The 22,816-nt window shown below is 33.7% G+C and overlaps 1 long non-coding RNA gene across 1 annotated transcript; it reads right to left on the reverse strand.

The window, feature by feature from the left end:
• Positions 1 to 794: 794 nt before the first annotated feature.
• Positions 795 to 21,698, reverse strand: LOC145691707 (uncharacterized). Its single transcript, XR_014132503.1, has 2 exons — positions 21,623 to 21,698; positions 795 to 2,510 (listed from the first exon to the last, which is right to left on the reverse strand). It is a non-coding gene; the product is annotated as an uncharacterized LOC145691707 (long non-coding RNA).
• Between the last annotated feature and the right edge of the window lie 1,118 nt (positions 21,699 to 22,816).

The following is a 22,816-nucleotide window of genomic DNA, read 5'->3' on the forward strand; positions in this document are numbered from 1 at the left end:
GGGTATATTATGTTAGTTGCAACGATGGTGTTAGTCTTCTGGTCTGAGGCTACTCAGAGCGGGTTTATACACTTAGGACCCTGGTAGTTAGAAAACAAAGGAGCCCATTCATGAAATTATGTGCAATGGATGAATGGATGGCAACAATATATACGACGACAGAGGTTATAGTGAACGGTGGCGTGATCATGTTTATGGATTGCAAGAAGGTGATCTAACGGTGAACATGCGTAACGTGGTCGCTTCCGCTAAATGTTGAAATCATGCATCAGAGCTTACATGATCTGCAGTCCAGCTTGTGATCATACAAACTGAGGTATCGTACGGCCAATAAGAGAATGAAGGTGTGGTACCAAACGTTTTTTTCTTATATAATTAATTGTTTTCTCAATCCTTCGCACATCTGCAAATTTCCTTGACGCAAGTGGCATCTCTTTGCACCAGGTTAGAGGCAATACAATTAACGACATGTACTAGCCTAACTGTGGACTATTACCAATAATGTGCGTGACATACTGATGCGTCTTTCTGTTATAATAGTGATTTCTTCATACAGAATCTCGTACATACATCTAATTGCTTTGTTTTTTATAAACAATAATATCAATATTAAATGTATCAATCAATCTATAATCAATTAAATATTATATATTATTGTTTATTGGATCATAATAGCCTACTATAACTTTGCAATACGAATAAATTAGAACTAATATATAAGAAGGTAAAGACGTAAACTAGAAAGTAAAAAAAATATATATAATTTATTAAAACATTAATTAATACACCGCTGACAAGTTGTTAGGAAAATATAATTTACCAATGAGTTATTCAGTTCCCATTGTATCTAATTGTAATATTAAAGTCCTCAAATTCTTCTGGAAAATACAACTAACAACACATTGGCAATCACCCAGAAAGAAATTGACATTAATAACAATTGTTTATTCTTTTATTGGTATAGAACTTAATAAAATTTCAATTCTTTCAAGTGCTACAAAGAAGAAAATCTTGTACCTAAAATTCGATTTTCATTCAAAAAGAAATGCTAATCATAATTACATTTGAAATAAAGTAAATTTAAAATATTCATTAAACTATACAGCCGTGATATCAATATACAAGTGTTTTTAGTTTGGTTTGTCAGATTTTTAAAAGAAATTGAATTTAGAAGCAAAAGAGATTCAGTAGAAATAAAAATTAAAGTATCTTTTGCCACATACCAAGAAGAGATTTATATATAAACTACATTCCATACTAATATTCCCACATCTTTCGACGCTGTCATTTAAATGTAACAGCGTTGGCTTAAGAACTTTTTTTCAACGTTGAGGAGCTTTCTTTTCTGTCGAGATGTTTAAAATTGCCATTAATATTTTTGATACACTTCCATTAACTGTACGTGAGAAGATTTTTTCCACTGCTGAAACAGGAAGGAAAACGAAATCTAGAAGGTAAATAAAGATATTGTTCTTTAACTCTGCATTTGTATACGTCTCTGATGTCACATTGTTGGTATACGTGTGAGCGCCGCACTCACATCGGTTTCTCTTTGTTCTTTTTGTATTCTTGTTAGTTACTGTCAATTATGGTAATGCAAGAAAAATCTATTTAAACGATATTACTTTCTTCTTTAATGTTTTAATTATGAGAAATGATTTTAGCATATACTTGCAACCTCAAAAAGTCACTCAATGTTTCAAATTCTGTTGCATTAACGTACGAGCACGTATTTCTCAGACATAAAAAAAGAAAGTCTGCATAGCGTACAATAGTCTAACATTTTTGTTTGATAAAACCAGTTAATTGTTTCTCTCATTAAATATACTATGATTCCTTGTTTTAAGACACACAACTCTCACAAAACACAAATAGTTTTAATGCTATAGAAAATATTACTTGCGTTATATTGACTAAATGGTATTCTCTGTATCAAGAATTAGACATATTGTACTTCAAACGCAGTGAATATATAAATAACGCTAACACACGCTTTGTTGCTACATAGAAGAAAACAGAACAATTATTCACTCAGGCGCAATTACATATAAAGATCTTAAAAAGTTTTAAGCTCAGTACTGAAACCCATTGAAAATGATACCTTATAATTCACTGATTTCATCTAGACATGAAAGGATTTCACTTTGGGGTCATTTCAGAAATAACGTTTTTTCCGAGTCCGAAAAAGGAAACTATGAAACAATTTTGTTCCGAAAATGTTATTTTTATGTTCCATTTGCCCGAACATTTACCACATACTGTGCGGTCACTCAAGTACTTTGTGTTATTTCTTAATTTTGGAAGTTTTAAATTTGTAACAGGAACGGGGTGTACCAAATGATAACGAAGGAATACAGATTGATTACATAATGATTACCAAATGAAATGTATCGTTCCTTTTCTGCTCTTCGAGGGTGGTGATTGAACAGAATCAGCATCATTTTCGTCCATTTCCAGTGTGCCTTCATCTTCATCTGTGTTAGAGGATTATGCAGCTGTGGAAGATGTACCTGCAAAATAATAATATTAATGATAATAATAATAAATTGCATTATGTATCTGCAAAATAATAATAATATTATTAGCTGAGTTGCCTGTACATCGAACGGGGAGAAAAGGTTTGTGGACAACATTTTTACATATTTCTGTGAACTCCCTGTGACGCTCCTAGAAGTAAACACCATCGGATATTGCACCATTCATCTCAGCGACCTCGAAAGCTATAGATTTGATACTAATGTTGGTCATTTTCGATTTTTTTTTACATGTGCCCCTGAACTTCTTTTTCGACGTCCGTAATCCGAAATTTGGAAAAAATCGCTTCGTCTTGCATTCGGGCCTGGGCTAAGGTACCTATGACCAAAATGTGGTAAGTCTATGTCCATTCGTCTTTCCCCAGGCGAGACATCAGACAGACAGACTCACAAACTCTGTCTCTATTTTATTTATATAGATTGATAATAATAAAAAGCATTATCAATTTTACTAAAAATGAAATTTTAGGGCCCTGAAATTAAAAATTTCTAAGTAACTGTTTATTTCTCTTAATAGTTTGGCAAACACAATTTTGTAACAACGAAATATTATGAACTACATTTACCAGAGTATAGAATGTTTCCATGTAATTTGTGGTGTTTTATTATTTTTATTTCAGTAAGTTACAAACTTTTGAAAATTGGATTAAGTTACAATATTTAAATTTCAATAAGTTACAAAATTTTAATTACTCTATTTTATATAATAAAGATATTAATGTAACATAAGTAATATACCATTTATGTTTAAGTAGTAAATAGTCAGAAATTGTTTCTGCGATGTTTTACAGTAAGTAATATAAGAATTAACATCAAAACCACTATAAAAGATTAAAAATATCCTACCTTAAGGTACAATATTTTGCCTCTGTGTGTTAACTTCATATCCCTTCCTCACGCTATGACTATACCACTGTGTTTAAATGAACAAAATACAAAAGGTTCTTCATAGGAAGTAGCTTATATAGCAAGAGGAATGAAAAATATATTACCTTGTTCCACTTCCATATAAGCCTCTTTCTGCGTTCTTCAAACATCTGAAGTCTATCTGCTGAACTCTTCTCCCTTTGTGACACTTTTCTGTCGGTTCCCATCATGCATCCAAGTCTTCCTTTCTATCTTTGCAATTGTAAAAATAACTTAATTTGTCTTCTTCAAGAGGAATCAAGGATAACGCTTCATCATACGCGATATCAAACAGATCGTCAAGCGCATCTACTAACTTTGTTACATGGTCTTCTTGCGTATGTGATGCACGTTTTTGGTGTTTTTGAAAGTTTTTCCAAACTTGGTATAGCTTTTCTAATTTTAAAACGTAATGCTGTTCATCACGAATGGGAATACTGGCTTTGAGCTCGAACACTGTAGCTTCTTGAATAACCAGCTTAAGTTCAGCTTAACATTTCGTAGGTTGTAGAATAATGCATTGAAAACTTGTCTGTTTGAAGGTTGTTTGCTTCCAACAATTTGGTTTGATAAGTAGCCAACTAAACATATATTATCCTGTGATCGAATCGGAAAACTACTTGAATACGATGACCATTTCACTTACATCACCACGCACAATAAGTGACAACTAACAACAATTCGATCGGCGCGATAACATACACCTTCCTGAGTAGTGCCGTGTCACCAGACTCTTCTCGTGCGACTGACCAGCAGCGTTTAAAAATAGACAATTTTGCGCATTCGCAATGGACACGAGACATATTCTTACCCTTCAATATGTGCAGAGCACAGTAAAGTTCGAATTTCGATGTCACAGTTGCAATTTCACTGGGTAATACATTATTTTCCGTAATTTCTGCTATCATGATATCCTGTCAGTTGATGAACAAATGAGATCAAAATTTAATGGCTTGGGGCACCAGTTAATATTATTCAATTGATATATTTTTCTTTACTTACGTGTTACAGAAGCTATATATAACAATACTGGGGGGCTGAGAGAAGAGATAGTAATCTTACTTTATTACTTACTTTATTACTTTATTTAATCTTACTTTAGATAATCTTACTTTATTGTACAAAACGTCATTACAATCGTATCTAGCACGCAGATGTTGATACTTATCGCATTTTCATAATAGAAGCACAGGATCACAAGATAACTTCTTGCTCTCCATACCCAGCCACAATTTGGATTCATACTACAAATCCTTCACAGTTAGTACTGCAGGCGTCTGGAACAGTTTACCTCAGTTAATAGATAATGTGTCAATAGTTGCCAAAGCAAAGATAGGGACATGAGTAGTACGTGAGAGAAGTGGAAAATTCCCGATCTGGCACGGTATCTGAAGCTTTTTGCGTTTTTCGCAGTGATCCGTGAGAGCATGTACTCGATTTTTCAGTGTCATACAATACGCTATGACGCACATACCGCCCAACTATCGAAAATTGAACAAGCCGAAAACTCATTCTCTTTTATGACCACTTTTTAGAGGTGTATTCGTTCCCTTTTATGACCCCATTTTAGGGATGTACTCGTACCCTTTTATGAGCACTTTTTCAACCCCTATTTTAACATAGCAGAAATTACACAGAGACTACGAGCACCTAGTTTTGCAACTCCTATATAACATAGCAGTGCTAATAAAAGAATATGGCTTCTTTTTCCATCCCTATTTTAATATAGCAAAAATTAAATAAGACTATGAGCAGACAACTATGAAACGTAGCAGAAAGGCCACTAACATAATGGGGGTAAAATCGTTCCCTTTCGCGACCTCTATTTTAACATAGCAGAAATTACTTAGGAATATGAACACATTTTGCAACCCCTATTTTAACATAGCATAGAATACATAACACTATGAACACACAAACTACAAACGCATATTTTAGCAGCACTCCTATATAACATAGGAAAGACTATAAACACATCTATGGCATACCACAACCCTTATACAACAGTAGATATTACAAAAGAAAGGCTACCGACTAATCGAAGCATTAAACTATGAGCACATTTTCCAACTCTATTTAACATAGCAGAGATTTGGCCAGGTATAGTAAACAAATTTATGACACATTTTAGGGCTGTAGTGTTCTCTTTTAAGGCCATTTTTGAACCCGTATTTTAACATAGGAGAAATTACATAAGACAATGAACACATAATCCAATCTGAAATTTCATAAGACTATGTAACATAGCAGAGCAAATAAAAGAGTATGGCAATTTTTAACCTCTATTTAACATAGCAAAGATTACAACCCCTATTTAATACAGCAGAGAATATGAACCAATAGTAAGAGTGTACTCGTTCCCTTTTATCAATACCTATGTAACATAGCAGAAATTACACAAACATTCATCTACTATTGCATGTTCCAAAAGTACTGAATATCGAGGCAAAAGATCAGATATTTAAATTCGAATAACTCGTAAACGAAGCAACGTATTGAGGTGTCATTTCCATATTTAGTAATACGTCATCAACTACTACATGTCCAAAAATACTGACCATGGAGGTCAAATGTCAAATATTTAAGTCTTAATATCTTGTAAACAGAGCGACGGATAAATTTGTGTGACCTATTCAGCTTTATACCAAACTTAAAGAAAGTGAAGAAGGTCCACTTTAACTAGCTCAGAATTTCTGTAGCTTTTGTACTACTCCTATAAACGTAAGAATAAATTTGGGTGTTCTACTTTTTATACCAAAAAGAAAAAAGCGAAGAGGATCCATTTTAAATTGCTGAGAATTTTATACCATTTTTTACTATTTAGATAAACAAAAGAATAAATTTGTACCAACTATAAAAAGCGAAAAAGGACCATTTTAACTAGCTGAAACAAACGAAGGAATAAATTCGGGTGTCCTATTTCCTTTTGTACCAACGACAAAAAAGAGAAGAAGGGCCACTTTTAACTGGCTTAGAATATTATACCTTTTGTAATATTTAAACAAACGAAGGAATAAATTTATACCAGCCAGAAAAAGGGAAGAATGAATAAATTTGAGTGCCCTATTTCCTTTTGTACCAGGCACAAAAATAAGCTTAGAATGAATAGATTTCGTTGGTTTCTTTACTTTTGTATTCACGAGAAAAAAGCGAAGAAAGTCCATATTAACTAGCTCAGAATTTATGTACCTTTTGTACTATTCAAATAAATTGGTACTCAGCAGAAAGCTGAGAACAGCCATTTTAACTAGCTCATTATATTATACCTTCTTCTACCATTTAAATAAGTAAAAGAATAAGTTTGTACTCATCAGAAAAGGTGAAGAAATATCATTTTAACTAACTCAGCATTTTAGATCTTTTAGTGCTATCCAAATAAGCTACGCAATAAATTTGAGTGGCTTATTTACTTTTGTACCAACGGGGAGAAAAGCGAAGAAGGATAATTTAAACTAGCTCAGTATTTTATACCTTTTTGTGCTATTTACAGAAATCAATAAATAAATTCGGGAGTCTTATTTCCTTTAATACCAACAAGAAAATAAACGAAGAAGGATAATATTTGACTGGCTTATAATGTTGTATCTTTTGTAATATTTAAACAAAGGAAGAAATAGAGTTGTGTTACTTATTTACTTTTGTACCAAACAGAAATGAAATTTTAACTAATAATGTTTGTGCTACATAAATAAACAGAGGAAAAATATTTACTAGCCAGAAAGGGCGAAAAAAGACCATTTTAACTAACTCAGAATTTATACCTTTTTGTACTATTCAAACGAACTAAGGGATAAATTTGTGTGGCGTATTCAATTTTGTACGAAGAAGAAAAAGTAAAGAATTGCCATTTTAACTAGGTCAGCATGTTATACCTTTTTGTGGTATTTAAACATTCTAAACAATAAATTAGAATGCCTTATTTACTTTTGTACCAACGGGAAAAAAGGGAAGAAGGATCATTTAATCTAGATCAGAATTTTATACCTTTTTGTGCTATTCAAATAAACGAAGGAATAAATTTGTACCAACCAGAGAAAGCGAAGAAGTACCATTTTAACTAGCTCCGAATTTTATACTTCTTTGTGCTATTCAAATAAACGAAGGAATAAGTTCAAATATACAAAGGAATAAATTTTAGTGGCTTAAGCAAAGAAGGTCCATTTCAAGTGGCTCAGCATTTTGTACCTTTTTGTGCTATTAAAGTAAACGAAGGGTTAAATTTGAGAGATCTATTCAGTTCTGTACCAAGCACAAAAAGCGAAGAAGGTAAATTTTAATACCTCGGTATATGTACATTTTGTACTACTCAAATAAACGAAGGAATAAATTTGGATGATCTATTTCATTTTTGTACCAATCAGAAGAGAAGAAAAGAAGGTCCATTTTAAGTAGCTCAGCATTTTATACCCTTATGGCAAATTCAAATAAACAAAAGAATAAGTTTCTGTGCTCAAATAAATTGGTACAAAAGTAAATAAGCCACTCAAATTTATTGCTTAGTTTATTTGGAAAGCACTAACAGGTCTAAAATATTGAGTTAGTTAAAATGATATTTCTCTACCTTTTCTGGTTAGTACAAATTTATTCTTTTACTTATTTAAATGGTAGAAAAAGGTATAAAATACTGAGCTAGTTAAAATGGCTCTTCTTCACTTTTCTGCTGAGTACCAATTTATTTGAGTAGTACAAAAGTACATAATTTCTGAGCTAGTTAAAATGGACTTTCTTCGCTTTTTTCTCGTTAATACAAAAGTAAAGAAACCAACGACATTTATTCATTCTTCGCTTATTTTTCTGCTTGGTACAAAATTCATAGGGTATTCACATTTATTCGTTCTTCACTTTTTCTGCTTGGTATAAATTTATCCCTTCGTTTGTTTAAATATTACAAAAGGTATAAAATTTTAAGCCGGTCAAAAATGGTCGTTCTTCGCTTTTTGTTGTTGTTACAAAAGGAAATAGGACACCCAAATTTATTTATCCATTTTTTTAAATTGCACGAAATGGTATATAAATTCTCAGCTAGTTAAAATGGTTCTTTTTCGCTTTTTCTCGTTGCTATAAATTTATCCCTTCGTTTGTTTAAGTATAAAAAGGTATAAATTTCTAAGACAGTTACAAATGACCCTTCTTCGCTTTTTTGTCGTTGATACAAAAGGAAATGGGACACCCGAATTAATTCCTTCGTTTGTTTCAGCTAGTCAAATGGTCCTTTTTCGCTTTTTATGGTTTGTAAAACTTATTCGTTTGTTTATTTAAATAGTACAAATTGGTATGAAATATTCGGGTTTAAATATTTGACGTTTGGCCTCGATATTCAGTACTTTTGGGACATGTAGTAGTTGATGACCTATTACTAATTGTGGAAACAACACCTCAATACGTTGCTCTGTTTACGAGTTATTCGGATCTAAATATTTGATCTTTGGCCTCGATGTTCAGTACTTTTGGAACATGCAATAGTAGATGAATGTTTGTGTAATTTCTGCTGTTACATAGGTGTTGATAAAAGGGAACGAGTACACTCTTACTATTGGTTCATATTCTCTGCTGTATTAAATAGGGGTTGTAATCTGTGCTATGTTAAATAGAGGTTAAAAATTGCCATACTCTTTTATTTGCTGTGCTATGTTACATAGTCTTATGTAATTTCAGATTGGATTATGTGTTCATTGTCTTATGTAATTTCTCCTATGTTAAAATAGGGGTTCAAAAAAGCTATGCTGTGTAGCATTTCTTTTATAATATGTACTATGTTATATAACAGTTGTGGTATGCCATAGATTTGTTTATAGTTTTTTGCTATGTTATATAGGAGTGCAGCTAAAATATGCGTTTGAAGTTTCCGTGTTCATAGTGCTATGTATTCTATGCTATGCTAAAATAGGGGTTGCAAAATGTGTTCATAGTCTTAAGTAATTTCTGCTATGTTAAATAGGAGTCGTAAAAGGAAAGGAGTACACCCCAATTATCTTAGTAGCCTTTCTGCTATGTTTCATAGTTGTGTGCTCATAGTCTTATGTAATTTTTGCTACATTAAAATAGGGATGGAAAAATAAGCCATATTCTTTTATTAGCTTTGCTATGTTATATAGGAGTTGCGAAAATAGGTGTTCGTAGTCTCTGTGTAATTTCTGCTATGTTAAAATAGGGTTTGAAAAAGTGCTCATATAAGGGTACGCGTACACCCCTAAAATGGGGTCATAAAAAGTAACGAATACACCCTAAAAAGTGGTCATAAAAGAGAAAGAGTTTTCGGGGTGTTCGATTTTTCCATGGTTGGGCGGTACGTAGGTCATGGCATATCGTGTAACACTGAAAAATCGAGTACATTCTCTCAGGGATCACTGCGAAAAAACGCAAAAGCTATAGATACTGTGCCAGATCGGGAATGTTTTCACTACTCGTGAAGCAGCTTCATCTTACCAGATTATTAATTACCCATGTGAAAACACTCCCACCCTAAAGTAAGACTATACACAATATTTAATTTATGTTTCTTCATGTGATTTTTATTTCAGATTGTATTCATACATAGACGTCTATTGTTTTCTCTCTTGTATGTTATTTTATTTTTTGTTTTGAAGTATTGTAACTATTTTTTACTTAAGTAGTGTTCTTTTTTCATGTGTTTAAAACACTTTTCTTTTCTAATTATTTGCATTTTCTGTGTATTGCTATTTTAAAAAAGCAATATATGCAGGCGGTAAAATGATCGGTGAAGGCTGCAGAGCGTTCGTCACTTAAAAGGAGTCATTAATAAACGAATGAATAAATAAATAGTTTAACATATACAAATGTCCAAATCTCCATACTTAATACGCAATGTTTTGAAGTGTTGATACAACGATATTGAATATGTATTTTTTATATCTTGGTTTTGAGCAACGGTGCTTAAAAGCACACAATCTGTCGTGTAGAAGAAGAAGAAGAAAGGAATATATATGTTGTTGATTCTAAATATAAAAGAAATTATATTTAATCTTACTAACTGAAAATATATGTTTATTTTATATGTATAAACGATGCTCAAAGTTACTATAACAGCAGATAGTTGCTTATTGAAAAAAGTTATTATAATGACGACCGAAAAAAAGTTATTATAATTAATGGAGTTATGGAGAATAAAGGTAATAGTGATGCAAGTTGTTGTGCCTGATTTAATGTAATTTCATCGTGTTGACATATTTTTAAATATTACACGAACTGTGGGCTGAATATAACGTAAAATATAAGAATATTAAGTTTGAATCGTTACATTTCAGATGGTGGTTCCTATATACGTTACATTTTAGATGGTGGTAATCCATATGAAAACAGAACAATAGTGGAAGATAGTAATTCATCCGAAGGATACTCAGAAAAGGACGATAGTGAAGGTAGTATAGAGAGAAACGGGAGAAGAAATCATTCAACTCACCGCAGAAAAATGTACACGCAAATTCCAAACATTGTAAGCATAATAGTAAAGGTAAACATTTTCGATTTAGTGAAATTAAGCCTCTAACAAAATTTAGTAAAATATCAGAAGACTCCCGACCAGCACTTTCCTAGAAAAGTTCGAGGAAGAATGTGATTTGACTGGAGTAGGCAAAACTAAATTTTGGAAAATTCTACATCATATTTTATTACCACCATGTTCCGTATGATTCAAAGTAATCCGAAGTAATTTACGTAATTATCTAGATTTTAAGAATGCCTTACTTTCAAATTTTGAAAACCATTTCATGTTGGCCAATAGAGATGCCTTAGTTCGAAATACACATTATAACCCTAAATTGGATAAGAGCCTTACTGATTTTGTGATATCCGTATATAATGAATTTAAATTAATTAATCCATACCAACAGGAATCAAGAGTAATAGCATCAATCCGAATATTGTTACCTTTTAAGTTACAACAAATGTTGATTCCTGCACAATGCGTTAATTTCAATTACCTTATTATGATAGTGCAAAACCTTGCAGGCTAGTAGTTACAGTAATCGTAACTAAGCTAATACTAATCGTAATCAAGATAGTTATGTACTTGTTCGCAACATTAATGTCAGGGAAGAAGGTGATCTTAATGCAGAAATAATAAAAGATTTCATTGTAACGAGAATAGAACTGAACTTAATTGTACCGGTAATAGAACTGAATCTAATTTTAGGAGAAACAGGAACAATAATCGTAATGCATTTAGGAATTAAGCGAACAATAACTTTAATTTTTCACGAAATTTATTTCATAATAGATTCATAGGGGCAGAAATTCTCAAAATAGAAGAATATTGTTGAAGTACATAATAGGCAGGACCGTACACAATATTGTGGCGTAGAATGCAACTTAAACGCATCCTTTGCCCTAACATTGTGGCGTCCGAGAAAGTGTATTCAATTGATTTTTGTTTTATTTCACTTTGAATACAGTTATAATTTTATTTGTAATTCGTACTTTGTTTGAATTCTATACAGAAAATAAAAATGATGGATGCTAAATTTCTGCAAGTTGTGGTATGAATAAGAATATCGCTTATGATAAATATGCTCAAATAAATAAAACATGTGATGCTGTATTCTAACCCATATAAACTTTGCTAGTTCTTGAAATAACAATTTCTTTATTTGTATTGTTCCGTTATATTAATGAAGTCTTGTGTTGTTTCATATTAATATTGTTTTCTTTGTAATTCGTATTTCTTCTGAATTCTATGCAATTTACATCTATGCATTAATACAAATATTGTTTATCAGTATTGTATTTTTGCCCAAATGGAAGAAATAATTTATATAGCATGTCACTATATACTAAGTTGATTCGTGAAGAGCTCCATTGATATTGCACTAAAGAATGCCTTAGGTCCTGAATAATTAAATAAGTTAATCGCGTTTTGAATAAGTCCTTTTTGTTGGTAAGTTTATAGAATTAAAATTGAATTAATTGTTAAATGAATATAAGAATGAGATAAAATGAAGTTAAAATAGGTATTATAATATATGAGGGCTATTCTGAAAGTAATGTAACTATATATGTAAAAATAAGTAACGGTTGAGGATTCTTTCTTAAATTGTAACCAATTCAAGAAGTCGTCGTCCGGGAGCCATATATACAACGATATTTATATCTATTTTATTTTATATCTTGGTTTTGGGCAACGATGCTTAATAGTACACAATCTGTATTGTAGAAAAAGAAGAAGAAAAGAATATGTATGTTGTTGATTCTAAATATAAAGAAATGAGATTTAATCTTAGTAGGTGAAAATATATGTTGATTTTATAAAACGATACTCAAAGTTACCATAACAGCAGATAGTTGTTTATTAAAACGTTGCTAAGACTACCGAAAAAGAAAGTTATTATAATTAATAGAGTTTTGGAGAATAAAGTTAATAGTGATACAAGTTGTCGTGCCTGACTTAATGTAACTTCATCGTGTTGACATATTTTTAAATATTACACGAACTGTGGGCTGAATATAAAATATAAGAATAATAAGTTTGAATCGTTACATTTTAGATGGTGGTTCCTATATACGTTATATTGAAGTCAATCGGCAGTTGTGGCGATTTTAAAAGGGTGTCATATTTCTGCTACATTTCCTCTTCTTATTACGTTAAAACTTGAAAGTTCAAAAAATGGCATTAATCATATTATGCTTAAGGTTATGTGGATGCATATGTATGTTATTTTAATTATCTATAATTATATTATCTATTATTATATTTATTGAAAGGGAATTAATTACATTAATATATTTAATGTATTAGCTTAATTTCGAGTTATTTTGCAAATATTTACTAATATATATATATATATATATATATATATATATATATATATATATAAGTACAAAGTCCCATATTACGCTAATTAACGTAAAAGAAACATAATTGACAGCAATGATACATATAACTAAATAAATGAGAGCATAAATACAAGTAATGTTAATAGTAAAAAAATAAAGTGTCTCTAAGGGAATAGTCCTACTTCGTTATATTGTGAAAGAAATAAATTATTTGAGGCTCCTAGTATCAAAATCCGCCACATCTATTTAGCTTAATTTCGAGTTAATTTGCAAATATTTACTGGTACACACACACACACACACACACACACACACATATATATATATATACAGGGTGGTCGTGCATGAATGTCGGAAAATTCGTGAGATGAATCTACAGGTAGAAACAAGCAAAAAATGTCATATGAACATTGGGTGAATGTGGCTTTGTTTGGACGCTAGAGGCGTCTGAAATGTCACCTTCCGAGATGGCAATTTGCAATATCTCAAGAACGGAGAGAAATACGAATGTCGGGTCAAAACATATCAAAGAAAACCCCATCCGAAGAATCCAATTATGTATAAGTGGTGGCGAAACAGTGGCGGCGCTAGAGGGGGGCACAAAGAAAGTGAATGAAATATGGAGAAAAGTGAACAATTTACACTGAAAAATTGTAGTAGGGGATGTTACTTGGAATGTGTAACAACAAATGTTAATGAACAAAGGCAACAGCGACTAGTCTGTAGGGACTTTATGGGAGGCGGATTGTAGGAATACAGTATCTTTGTAATGGTGAGAAATAGGAATGTCGGGTCAAAAGATATCAAAGAAAATGCCATCCGAAGAATCCAATTATGTATAAGTGATGGGGAAACAGTGGCGGCGCCAGGGGAAGCATAAAGAAAGTGAATGAAACATGGAGAAAAGTTGAAATTGGTGAAAACACAACTATTTGAAAGCAATCAGGAAACAAGGAATACAACTCTAGGTGTACTGTATGATACATGTCCGATGACAGAGGGCGCATAGCTACAGTAGGTGGAACAAGGGGGCGTGCAGAGCGTCGCGTAGTAGAGTTAGTTATAGGAGTATTGAAAGCGTGGGTAACGAGAGCGTTCGCATCGAAGGTGCAGAGGACAGCGCACAGTTCATTCGTACTGAATGGGGCAATGACAGTAACAGCACAAGCGTTTTAGTGCTACACTCTACAGGCAGGGCAGCAATCCATGTGTATGTGGTTTACTTTGTGTCGTGTGAAACAGTGTTGATGTTGACAAGCGCTATGTGTAATGCACCACAATGAATAGGGTAGTATACACTAACGACGAAATGGCAGATATGCATTTGATGTACGGCTTAGCGGAAGGTAATGCAGAAGAAGCACTAGGTTATATGCGGAACGCTACCCAGATCGACAAATTCCAGCACCGGGGATGTTTATTCGTATTCATCAGCGATTACGGGACACTGGGTCATTCCTTGCCAACACAGACATTCCGAGACGACGACGCGTTCGAACACCCCCCTGGAAGAGAGGGTACTCCGACATGTGACCCGGAACCCGAGTATTAGTACCCGACGAATAGCAAGGCAGGAACACGTTTCGCATCAAGTCGTGCTAAGCATCTTGCATAGTAATGATCTCAGACCATACCACGTACAACGAACGCATGCGTTATACGATGGTGACTATGAAACCCGACGACGTTTCTGTCGTTGTTTATACCGCCGCTGCCGTGTATCACCAGCCTTTCTAACACAGGTATTGTTCTCGGATGAGGCATTATTCACACGGGATGGCATCACAAATTTCCACAATGACCATCGATGGGCACTCAACAATCCGCATGCAATTGTAGAGAAGAAGCATCAACAGCGTTTCCATTGCATGTGTGGGCTGGTATTATTGGTGACAACGTTGTGGCACCACATTTCTTACCACAGCGATTGAACGCAATATCGTATCTCTAGTTTCTGACTCAGAACCTACCTATTCTGCTTGAAGATGTGCCACTGAGGACACGACAGTGTATGTGGTTTATGGATGATGGCGCCCCTTCCCACTCATGTCACACCGTTCGTGCATATCTGAACAAAACATTTCCACGCAGGTGGATAGGTCGTGGTGGAAGACAAGCATGGCCCTCACGTTCACCCGACCTGAATCCCCTAGATTTTTCCTGTGGGGTTACGTGAAGAGTCTCGTGTATACACGGCCTCTGCATGATGTTGAAGATCTTCGCCAACGTGTATGTGCTGCATTTGCCACATTACGGCAAACGCCAGCGATATTGGCACCAGTCAGACAATCCTTACGCCATCGTGTAACTGTCTGTCTCCAAGAACAAGGAGGACATATTGAACAGCTGCTATAGAATGGCATTATGTTGACCATGGTAAGTACAATACCTCTTGTTTTTACAGTACTGGGTCTCATCTTCCATACGTGTTTTTTTACGATCTGCACGTTTCATCACTAAGAGTGTTTAACAGTTTCTTTGCAGCTCCCATGCGCCGCCACTGTTCCGCAGTACGTGTGCATAATTGGATTCTTCGGATGGGATTTCCTTTGATATCTTTTCACCCGACATTTCTATTTCTCTCCGTTAAAATGATACTGTATTTCAACATTCCACCTCTCATAGTGTCCCTACAGCGTAGCCATTGTTGCCTTTGTTCATTAACATTTGTTGTTGCATGTTCCATATAACATCCGCTCCTACAGTTTGTCAGTGTAAATTGTTCACCTTTCTCCGCATTTCATTCACTTTCTTTATGCTTCCCCTGGCGCCGCCACTGTTTCCCCATCACTTATACATAATTGGATTCTTCGGATGGCATTTCCTTTGATATCTTTTGACCCGACATTCCTATTTCTCACCATTACAAAGATACTGTATTCCTACAATCCGTCTCTCATAAAGTCCCTACAGACTACCCGCTGTTGCCTTTATTCGTTAACATTTGTTGTTGCATATTCCAAGTAACAACCCCTCCTACAATTTGTCAGTATAAATTGTTCACTTTTCTCCATGTTTCATTCACTTTCTTTGTGCCCCCCTCTAGCGCCGCCACTGTTTCGCCACCACTTATGCATAATTGGATTCTTCGGATGGGGTTTCCTTTGATATGTTTTGACCCGACATTCGTATTTCTCTCCGTTCTTGAGATATTGCAAATTGCCGCCTCGGAAGGTGACATTTCAGACACCTCTAGCGTCCAAACGAAGCCGCATTCACCCAATGTTCATATGACATTTTTTGCTTGTTTTTACCTGTAGATTCATCTCACGAATTTTCCGACATTCATGCACGACCACTCTGTATATATATATATATATATATATATATATATATATATATATATATATATATATATATACCGTATACAAGTACACAGTCCCATACTTGGACTAGTTTCTTAGTATGATATACTAAGCTTTTATACAAAATACTGTTTCCATGGATTTTTTTAGATCGAACATATAATAAACGATATATAACTCAATTGCGGTTAGTGTTGTAAAAAAACGGTTTTTTTCTGTGAAGTTTTTTTTCAATAAAAAACATCGTTCTTTTTCATGTTTTTTTTCAAAAGTCTGTTTTTTTTCTGGCAACTATTATTTATTGATTTATGTTTCAGATTATTGAAATAATCAACAGAACTTGAGTCGAAGCCCTCGTAACTTACAAATCGTTTGTTTCTCTGAACCTATACGAGCAAAATTGTGTGATTATTCCTTTCGGTCCCAGGTCATTTTTGGCGTTTTCCTACATTTCCAGTTAGTGACTTATTGCTCAAAAACTATTCATTCGATTGATATGGTTAAGGCCTTGTTTTTGAGAAAATGGATGTGGCTATTTTTTGGTGTAAGTTGCATTACAGTGTTACCAACGAGTGGGAAATTATTGAGGGAAATGTAGGGGTGAAAATTTACAAAAAATTCCCTAACCGAATTTCAAAAATTTTTTGTATCTAGCACCACTGCTGCTATATGGGTTCAAGTCACCTAAACAAACCTTTGGTGTGTTGACAAGGTACAGTGAAATCCTGAAGTCGCTGGCTTCCATTCAAAGAGGGAAAGAAAAAATTCTGTCATACACATGAAATTTTGACACTTTTTACGCCTCAGAGGCAAAAATCAAATATGCCGGGGTACCGCTTCTCTAATTATCCTATTGAAACTTTTTATGGTGCGTTCTGTAGGGCAAAGAGGAAGCTTTCAGGTAGTGGTACGTTTGTTTCAATCTAGCCAGTAAGAGGGTAATAATAGAGGGGAAAAGGGAAATTTTCTGAATTTTTCACCTAATAGCGGGAATTAATTGTTTTGGCTGGAAATGCTGCCATCAGACAGACGAAAACAATCTGAAAATAAACCGTAGTACTTGAAGAATATATCCTTCAAGTATTATGGCGATATATAACAAAGTAAGCATGAAATTTAAAAAAAAAATCTCATTCTACCTCAGAAATTCACCTATTTCTTACCATTTCCAGAACATGGTTTATTATAAACCTCAAGTGTACTTCCCCTAATTATTCTAGTGAAACTTTTTATGGTGCGTTGTGTAGGCTAAGAACGAGGCTGTTTGACACTGGTACATTTCTCCGAATGTAGCCAACAAGAAGGAAATAATAGAAATAAAAAAGAGAATTTTTCCCAAAATTTGCCCCTAAAATCTGGAATTAAATTTTTTGTAGCTAGCAACACTACTACCAGACACACACAAACTATCTTAAAATAAGCTTTGGTATCCCTCTAATATACCCTACAAGTTTTGTGACGATATCTAATAAAGTAAGCATGTCAATAAAAAATCTCATTCTACCTTAAAAAAAATCACAATTATCTTTCCAATTAGAGAACAAGGTCCACTGTAAACCTCAACTGTACTTCCCCTAATTATCCTATTGAAACTTTCTATAGTGCGTTGTGTAGAGGAAAGACGAAACTTCCAGACACTGGTACGTTTGTTCCGATATAGCCAACAGGAGGGAAATAATAGAGACAAAACATATAATTTTTTCAAAATTTCCTCCTAAAATCTGGAATTTAAATATTCTGCAGCTGGCAACACTGCAACCAGACAGACGCAAACTATCTTAAATTAAATATTGGTACGCCACTAATATATCCTACAAGTATTATGGTGATATTTAAGGAACAAAGCTTCTAATTACCAAAAATATATTACGGTAAACAGAAAAGTAAGGAAAAACTAGAAAAATCAAGGGCTAGATCCTAAATACGAATTTTACTTGCGTCCCCTAATTACCCCATTGTAACGATCTGTACTTTCGTTTGTTAAGTAAGGACAAATGTTCGATTGGCGTAAGTTGACTTGCACTCGGAAGTATAGGTACGGATTCATAAACAAAAATTTCTAATTTTTTGCCCAAATATAGGAGAATTTTAATTTCCCTAATTGGCAACACTGCGCGCAGGCCCGTCCAATTGATGTCAACAGTTAGGTATCCACCCGAGGTATCTACCTGGCGTCTTAAGGATGTCTTTCTACAACGAATGAAGCTACAGGGGAAAAAAGTAAAGGAAATTCAAAATTAGAAAATTCTCGAATTTTTGACTGGGGTGAAATTTGAGAAGGAAATTCGACACCAGAAGAAAAAGAAATTAATATGATAAACTATAGTCCAACCACATTTTGCAAGAATAATATCCCGATATCTTAATTAGTATCCACACTGGAGCGGATTAAACAAGTGACACACCTGTGTGTGCCACTTTGGCCACCTGGGCCACCGAGTACACATTTGATTACATTTTTTTGACTACTAACTTGCGTTGTTGTTGTAGTTATAGTCTCGACTAATAATAATATCGTTGTAAACAATAACTTTATAAGGAAAATTTTCTCTCCTTTTTACACCTTAGTTCCAACACTATTGGTGAGAAATGTAGGGTGTTTCAAAATAAATTTTGGGGTTTTAAGTCTTCGTAGTACTTATTACATTTTATGTACAATTATAAGCAATGCATCAAGTAAAAGAGCACCTCAAACAGTCTTTGCTACAAGTGTTCAATGTGAGATTCATTCATCACACGGCACACATCTAGTCGATAGATGAGAAAGGTCCATAAACTTTCCGCCATATGGCACAAAACACATTCAATTTAGGGGAGTTTCGTTTCAATTGTACCATCTCCTGAGGATTTGCTGACGGCCAGATGCAAACATTATTAGTGTTCACATTAGCTCTTAGATGAAAAGTTGATTTATCACTGTAGACGACACGATCCAGAAAATCTTCATTGTTATGCAGCAATATTTCACTTGCAAAATTGGCACGTAAACCGTAGTTTAGGTTTTAGACCTGTAGCAACTGTAAACAATAAAGACGTAGTTGCAAGCGTCTCCTTAATATTCTTCACACAGACGGTTGCACTGTACAGGTTCAGTCTTTATTAAAACACAAAAAGCTTTCTGCTCTCTAGTCTCCATCTTTGCTAGTTGCTCTTTCTAACGGCATACAAAAGAGACAATGCATGTACATGCGTGCGTACAAAACTGTTTGAGTTGCTCTTTCATCTGATATAATATTTATAATTGTAAGTTAATTGTAATAGATACTACAAAGTTTCAAAACCCTAATATTAATTTTGAAACACCCTGCATTACTTCAAATTGAGTCATCCTATATTCAGGTCCTAGTCAATTTGTCGCCTCGTGCAATGGCATAATTTGCCGCCTCCCCCTTTCTCCAGAAAGAACAAATCTTAAAAGTCATGATTTTAAGTATGCTACTCCAGCATGAACAACAAAGGTGAGGGTAAGTGTAGTTGCACTCAGAAAGGCTTAAATACTTACTAAAAGTTGAATCCCGTTCTCTTTTTTTTTTTTAATATTAATCTGTTAGGTCTATGTTATTGAAAGATAAAGCAAACACACCTGCAGAGGAAAGATGGTAATCCTTTTTATAGAATTCATTATCGAGCTTCAATCTCAATGTATCAGTTTGCAATTCTAGTGCAACTAGCTCTTTTATCTTTATTTCTTGATTTTTCTTCTACATCTTCTAACATTTTTTTTTTAAAAAAAACTTGTTTCTATCTTCAATGATAAGGAACTTGCTTCTGACAAAAACAAGACTACTTTCATATCAAAATTGTGATAACTTGCTAAATGGAACAGATATTCACTACTATTCGAGAATTCAATTCTTGCATTTGGCAACAATCAAGCAATTTGTGCTCGGGTTTATTCGACCACTTGCTTTAGCATTGTCCATGGGGCCTTAAACTAATGCAACCTAAACATAATTTATGAATGTAGTATTCAAATAGAAGGTCAGCTTAGTAAATGTAACTACCATCATCATGAAGTCTGTTTCCAACAAGAAATATTTAATTTAAATAATATACTTATGACAGATTTTGCCGGACCATCCAAGCTTGCCGCTCCACGCAAATGCACGTGTTGCATATATACAGTGGCGTATTTAGGAGGGCTTCCGGGCTTAAGCCCCCCCTCGAAATCTTACTATAGTAAAGTATATGAAATATCTTGCAGAATTTTTCACATTTTCAGGCAAAGCCCCCCCCCGAAAGTTAGCAAAGCCCCTCCCGAAACAAAATCGTAAATACGCCACTGCATATATGGTAGAGCCGGTTCTGCATATCATATATATCTAGTTGACAAATTATTTATATATGATATTTAGAAAAATACTATTAGGCAAACTAGTATTAGTTTTTACCTTTAGACAAGTTATTGGAATTTTATAGTGTTCGTGACATTATTTTCGTACTTATTAAAGGCCTGCTTTCACGAAAAAACAAAATTTCATTTCTACTTTTATTTCTTAGTTGATATTGATGAAAACTGCTGAAACCCGAAATGTTAATAGGTATGGTATTCATGTAAATTGTAAAATATTTGTAGCGTATCAGTATCTAGCATTTAATTTATGTTGCATTTTACGGTGATTACACCTACATAAAAATATTTCATACTTAAATAGACGTAAGATGCATTACAAATGACTGTTTGAAAAAAAACGAAATTTAGAAAAAAAACGAGAGGCAATGTTTTTTTTTCTAAAAAAAACGTACATTTCTGAAAAAATACGAACCGTTTGTTTTTCTATTTACAACACTAATTGCGGTACAAAATGGATTTGGCGACTTTTGGTACTTGGCGCCTCATTTAAGATGTGTATATATTTATATGAAATGCAAACTTCACAACAACAGGAGGAATGACTATGAGGAATTTTGTCTTCTGATTAGTTCATTATTGTCAGGTATTGATTGAGGAATACACAGAGAAATAAATTATCGTGTGACTTACAAATATACTTTTGCTCATATTGTATCTACATTACTAAATCTAATTACATCCTGGATTGCTACTTACACTTAAACCTAGTACTTACTATTTGATAATATACTTACCTGTACAAGGCCTTCTATAACGTCTTGGAGTTCACGTAACCACTTTATAAACAGGAAGACACCAATATCTGAAAGAAAATAAAACAAATTTAAAAATAATTAAAATTCAGTAATTTTAAAAATGGTACTACCTTAATCAATTTTATATTTTCCTGAATAAATACTATATTTTAAGAGTTGATGTAATAAATGATGTATTTCAGATTCTTTTTCGATATCAACTAATACGTCGCTAATGCTTTGGATGTATTAGTTTGGTGTCTCGACCTTTTACGACTTTTGTATGCTTTTAATGAAAGTCTTGAACTTTTTGAGATCAACTACACTTACAACGAATCTGGAATACGTTGTTTACTGTGTTAATGTTTCTGGAGCTGCTAGCCACATGGAGACCAAAGTTTTCATTTTTTAGATTGCTAAATGTATCTTTTGGTAACATATCCTTCTGCTGCGCAGAAGAGTACAAAAAAGGTTGTCAAGCGGGCGTATCCAGCTAGGATTTGTAACTGAAGCCAGCTTGAATAGGAAACTAGATATTCTTAGCTGAACACACTGTATGAAGTGGCTGTATCGTTGTAAGTGAAGTGTGAGGCAAGGAGTTGAATTGTTCAATACTGGAGACTAAGCAACGAAACAAAATGTAGAAAATTTGATTAGATATCGAGAAGAGTATGAAAAACGAGAAGACTAATGTAAAACGTCTCGAGAACCACAAATAATGCTGGCTTTAAGGTTACTAAGTACAGTAGGGTTAACCGTAAAGTGATTTCGTGTGCTGATGTTTGTAACATTATTAGTGTTGTTTTGTAACTATAGAGAGACAAAATTCAAACTTGAAGATCAAGTGGGTATATAAAGACTGCCAATTTTCGGAAGGAAATTAAGAAAGTGAAAACATACTACAAACGGAAAGTAGCACATCACAAGCAAAATCGCATAGAACAAATAAAAATATGAAAAATCGTCTACATATTTCAAATAAGTTTACAAGAAATGTTTAGAATTCCGGAATGAAAAATCGGCAACAGGAAGTGAATGCTACGCAAGAGGGAAGTCCAAATATGCTACAGAGCATATCCAAAAATGATCAAGTGACAGATAGATTAATGTACGTGGTATGGTAGGAAATGTGAAATCCTAGTGAATAAATTGAATGATATTATGGACAAACATGTAGAGAGATACTATAATCAG

Source organism: Thermobia domestica, chromosome 8 (assembly GCF_964235325.1).
Source record: "Thermobia domestica chromosome 8, izTheDome1.hap1.1, whole genome shotgun sequence".
In the NCBI taxonomy this organism is placed as follows: Eukaryota; Metazoa; Arthropoda; class Insecta; order Zygentoma; family Lepismatidae; genus Thermobia; species Thermobia domestica.